This window comes from Scylla paramamosain, chromosome 21, assembly GCF_035594125.1.
Source record: "Scylla paramamosain isolate STU-SP2022 chromosome 21, ASM3559412v1, whole genome shotgun sequence".
Classification (NCBI taxonomy): Eukaryota; Metazoa; Arthropoda; class Malacostraca; order Decapoda; family Portunidae; genus Scylla; species Scylla paramamosain.
This window is the reverse complement of record NC_087171.1, coordinates 21,050,767-21,055,766: the sequence shown is the minus strand read 5'-3', so window position 1 is coordinate 21,055,766 and position 5,000 is coordinate 21,050,767. Positions and strand designations below refer to the sequence as shown.

The following is a 5,000-nucleotide window of genomic DNA, read 5'->3' as shown; positions in this document are numbered from 1 at the left end:
GCTCCTTCTCCTGCTCCTCCATCAGGTAACACAGCACAAAGAAGACACTCAGGGCAGCATAATTCAGCCATTGGACACAGCCATCCAATTACCTCGACCGCTGTAAACTCTGTGTGTGTGTGTGTGTGTGTGTGTGTGTGTGTGTGTGTGTGTGTGTGTGTGTGTGTGTGTGTGTGTGTGTGTGTGTGTGTGTGTGTGTGCAGGATGTCAGTCTGTCTCTAAGGAGATTTTGTCCTCTTGAAGGTTGTATGTATGTATGTATGTATGTAGGTATGTATGTATGTGTGAATGTATGTATGTCAAATTATTGTAGTTCTCGTGTTTCCTCCTCTCCTCTTTTTCCTCTTGTTTTTTTTTTTTTTTGCTTCTCTTCCTTGTTCTTCTCAGATTTCTCCTCTTCCTCTGTTTCCTCGTTTCTCTACTCCTTCTCCTCTTCTCAATTTCCTCGTCCATTTCCTCTTCTTCCTCCTCCTCCTCCTTCTTCTTTTTCTTCTTTTTCTTCTTCTCTTCCTTTTACTTTTCTTCTCCACCGTATCTGTTTCCTGCTTCTTTTCCTCCTTCTCCTCTTCCTCCTACTCCTCCTCCTTCTTCTCTTTTCTTCTTACTCTCACTTTTTTTACTTTTTTATTGCCTGTCTTGCTTTTGTATTTATTTTATCATTTTCTCTTTTATTCTTTTTGTTTAAGCAGTTTTATCACCGTCATTATCACCTTCCTCCTCTTCTTGCTTTATTTATTTATTTTCTTCCTCCATTACTTCTCTGGCGATAAATCTTCTCTTTTCTTTTCTTTTCTTTTTCTTTTTAATCACCATCAGTTTCCTCCTTCGTTATTCTCTCTGTCTTTCTCCTTTTTTTTTTCTATAAGGTTTTCCTCCTCTTCTTCTATCTTCTCTTTCTTCTTCTTCTTCTTCCTCTTCTGCTGCTTCTTCTTCTTCTCCTTCTTCTTCCAAACATACTTTCATCCACGTCTATATATTATTGTTCAGTTTATTCTTTCCTCTTGCACCTTCGTTTCTTTATTTTTCTCCTTCTCTCTTTCTTTATTCTTTTTCTCTTCTTTTTCATTGTTACAGAAGCTTTTTTTTCATATTTACGTTTATTCTTCTTTTTATTTATTTATTTATTTTTTTTTTTGCATGCATAAGTATATTATTTAGTTAAGTCTCATCTTTAACTTTCATTTATTTATTTTTTCTTATACGATATTCTTTTTTTCCTTCTTGCTTTCCTTCTTCTTTTCTTTTAATTTCTCTTTTATGTGCAAGGATGTGATTACTTACTTTATTTAACTTTCATTCAATTTTTTTTTCTAATATCCTTTCCCTCTTTCTTTCTTTCTTTTTTTATTTTGTATCGTGGTAATATTGTTCACACACTCCTTTTAAAATTCCTTCGGTATTAACAACATCTGTTATTCCTATTGACAACCTCTAAGAAAGGCAAACCAATTTAAAATCTCCTATATATATTTTTTTTTCCTTATTTTCTTTGCTTCGTGTGGCAGACACATTACTTCACACCATAATAACACTAATCACTCCTACTGATATTCACTAAACAAGACGAACCAATAAAAAAAATATATATAAACAAAACTCAACAACATGGCCATCCAATCACCTCATTTGCTGCGAGTCTTGTCTTTCAAAAAATTATAACCTCAATTTTTGCACCCGGCTATTTTCATTAAGCTGAGGAGAAGCTACACTAGTGAGAGGGTATCTGCTCCACGGCGCTCCTGTACGAGTTCCCCCGCCTGACATCACGTCCTCGACCATGGCACGCTTGTAAAAAGACACGAAGAGAGATGATAATAAGCAGGGAAGTCAGTGAAGCGGATAATACCTCGTGCCATTGGAAGACAGACCGGGTAAATTGTGCTGCAGTGTGTGTGTGTGTGTGTGTGTGTTGCTATTACTAGTATCATTATTCTTATTCTTCTTATTCTTCTTCTTCTTATTATTATTACAGATGGTGTTTGTTATTCATGTTTGGTGGTGGTGGTGGTGGTGGTGGTGGTGGTGACTGACTGACAGACTGACTGACTTTGCAATCTTGTCTAACCTTCCTCCTAGTTGTTGTTATTGTCATTGTTGTTGCTGTTGTTGTTGTTATGACACCACTAAACAATTCTATAATGTGCGTCTCGTCCTGTGACACACACACACACACACATACACACACACACACACACACACACACACACACACACACACATAAGGTGTCGCAAGAGCCATACTCGAAAATCTAGTACCTCACATTATGTTATGGCACGTTATGTTGATGGTGATGTTGGTGGTGGTGGTGGTGATGGTGGTGCAATGCCAGGTCGAGGAGTGCCAAGCCAGAGAGCCAGGTGTGTGTGTGTGCCTGTTTCATTTGTCCCCGGGTCGTATTTCTGTGTTGTCCCTCATACCAGCTGAAATATACACGTGGCTCTACTTTACATATATGAGTGGGTGTAAGTAGAAAGAGGAAAGGAACGGAAGAGAAGAGAAGAGAAGGTAAAGGGAGGGAAGGGAAGGGAAGGTGAAAGAAGGGAAGGGAAAATAAGAAAAGGAAAGGAAAGGGAAGGAAGAAAGAATGGAAGAAAATGGAAGGGAATGAAAGAAAATGGAAGGAAAAAGAATGCAAAGTAAGATAAGGGAATATTAAGTTAAGTTAGTTAGATACGCCACTCCTAACACTCACAGACACCTTTACAAACGCTCGTGGTATGGACAGGTAGGTTAAGGTAGATTAGGGGAGACACACACACACACACACACACACACACACACACACACACACACACACACACACACACACACACACACACACACACACACACACACACTCCCAATACTCAACAAAAACAGAGGCCCGTATTCAGAAACGCTTTGTTCTCTCTCTCTCTCTCTCTCTCTCTCTCTCTCTCTCTCTCTCTCTCTCTCTCTCTCTCTCTCTCTCTCTCTCTCTCTCTCTCCACGACTATTTTCAAAGGCCACAGAGATGATTAGCCGGCTTCTCAAGATTGTTTCTCCTGTTAATAATGTAGAAATCTCATTAATCTGTCACTATAACCGTAAAAACACATACTTAACAACCCAACAATGTAGCTTTATCTAAGGCCTTTTGAATGTAGTGGAGGTGCGGCGCAGGAGTCTTTCAGAATACGAGCCAGGGCGGTGTGTGGCGGTGGCGTGGGGAGCAGGCACTCTTACCACGCCATTCCAAACACCCGTCACGTCTGCCTGCATCACACGCTGCTCGGGTCGTGTAGAGGTGCGCCCGCCCCGCTCATCCCCTTTCACACACACACACACACACACACACACACACACACACACACACACACACACACAGACACAGACATACACACACGACGCAAAACATTTCAGTCACTCATGGTATTTTCAGCGCCTGCGCGGGTCCAGGCGGCAAAAAAAGGATTATATTCTGAAACACATCTGCGCCACACCGCACCTCCATTACATTCAAAAGAGTCTACTTGATTGCTGAAGTTGCACGGGTTTTTCAGGGTGTTTTTTACGGTTCTAGTGACAGACTAGTAAGATTTCTACATTGCCAACAGGAGAAAAACTGTAGAGAACCCTGCTAATCATCTCTGTGGCACTGAAAACTATGAAAAAAACTACTGATGGTGAAGTTACACGGATTTTTAAGGGCGTTTACATGATTCTAGTGACAGATAAACAAGATTACTACATTACTAACAGCAAAAACTCTTGAGAACCCCGCAAATTATCTCTGAGCTCTTTAAAAATAGCCGTGGTAAGAGAGAGAGAGAGAGAGAGAGAGAGAGAGAGAGAGAGAGAGAGAGAGAGAGAGAGGCTGTGAGGCGGGCAATTGTCGGGCAGCAAGGATCATATACTGCAGCCACAAAGGCGGTCACGCACCAACACCTCCAGGAAGGGAAGCCGTCCGGGGAGCAGCCAGCGACCGGGAAGGCGAGGCGGGGCAAGGCGGGGCAAGGCGGGGCAAGGCGGGGCAAGGAGGGGCATATGAACGGGACGGGACGAAAAGAAGGAGGGACGGTGAGAGGAATGGGAAGAGGGAAGGGGGAGGGATGGAGAGACAGGCTGCACTGAACCGGAATCAACCTTACGTGAAAGACTCTCAGTGAACGTAAGAACATCAAAGAAATTGCACGAAGCTGTTAGGCCTACACGTGGCAGTTCCTGTAGTAGTAGTAGTAGTAGTAGTAGTAGTAGTAGTAGTAGTAGTAGTAGTAGTAGTAGTAGTAGTAGTAGTAGTATATAGATAGATAGATAGATAGTCACATTACGCTAAGAGGACCCACAACAGACTTACTGACCACCACTATAACAACAACAACAACACACACACACACACACACACACACACACACACACACACACACACACACACACACACACACACACAGTATCACACCCTAACCAGTAACTAACACATCCCAACTAAACCTCAGACACACAATCCAACACGAACCATACAATCCCATAACAGGAGAGGCACCCACACGTTACCCTACACCAAAAACAACCGCAAGAACAGTGACTCATTACAGCCCACCGACATGCGAATACCTAAGCTTACGTGGCCAACTAAGAAACAGCCCTCGTCTCTCCAGCCGCCGCCAAGACCTGGGAGCTGCATGGAAATGAGATTGGTGGTGTTCATGCCGCCCTCCCTGGCATCCTAAATCCAATGCGCTGTGGCTCTCTCTTTAAATTTATAGGGAACTGTATATATGGGAGGAGAGAGAGAGAGAGGGAGGGAAGGAAACGGAGGTAGAAGGATATAGAAAGAGATAGAAAAGGCTGAAGATGAGAGAGAGAGATAGAAAAAGAGATAAATGTTTAGAAAAAGGAAGCTGTAAAGGAAAGAAGGAAAATATACAGAGAAGGAGAACCAAAGCAGGGAAGAGATGAGGAGGAAAGGAAAGGAAGGGAAGGGAAGAAATAGGAAACAAGGAAGGAGACAGGGCAAGACTAGCAAACGTACCAAGGAAAGG

General features: G+C 42.4%; 1 protein-coding gene across 5 annotated transcripts in view; it reads right to left on the bottom strand.

Annotated features, from left to right (window-relative positions):
* The window catches only part of LOC135111233 (uncharacterized), a 138,468-nt gene that overhangs the window by 90,465 nt on the left and 43,003 nt on the right, over positions 1-5,000 (bottom strand). For 3 of the 5 annotated variants that reach the window (XM_064024389.1, XM_064024390.1, XM_064024391.1), the window contains exon 3: positions 2,261-2,420. The gene's annotated coding sequence lies outside the window, so the exon portion shown is untranslated. Of the gene's footprint in view, positions 1-2,255; positions 2,421-3,079; positions 3,293-5,000 lie in introns of those variants that run through there. The other 2 variants (XR_010273635.1, XR_010273636.1) reach the window with 2 other exon arrangements.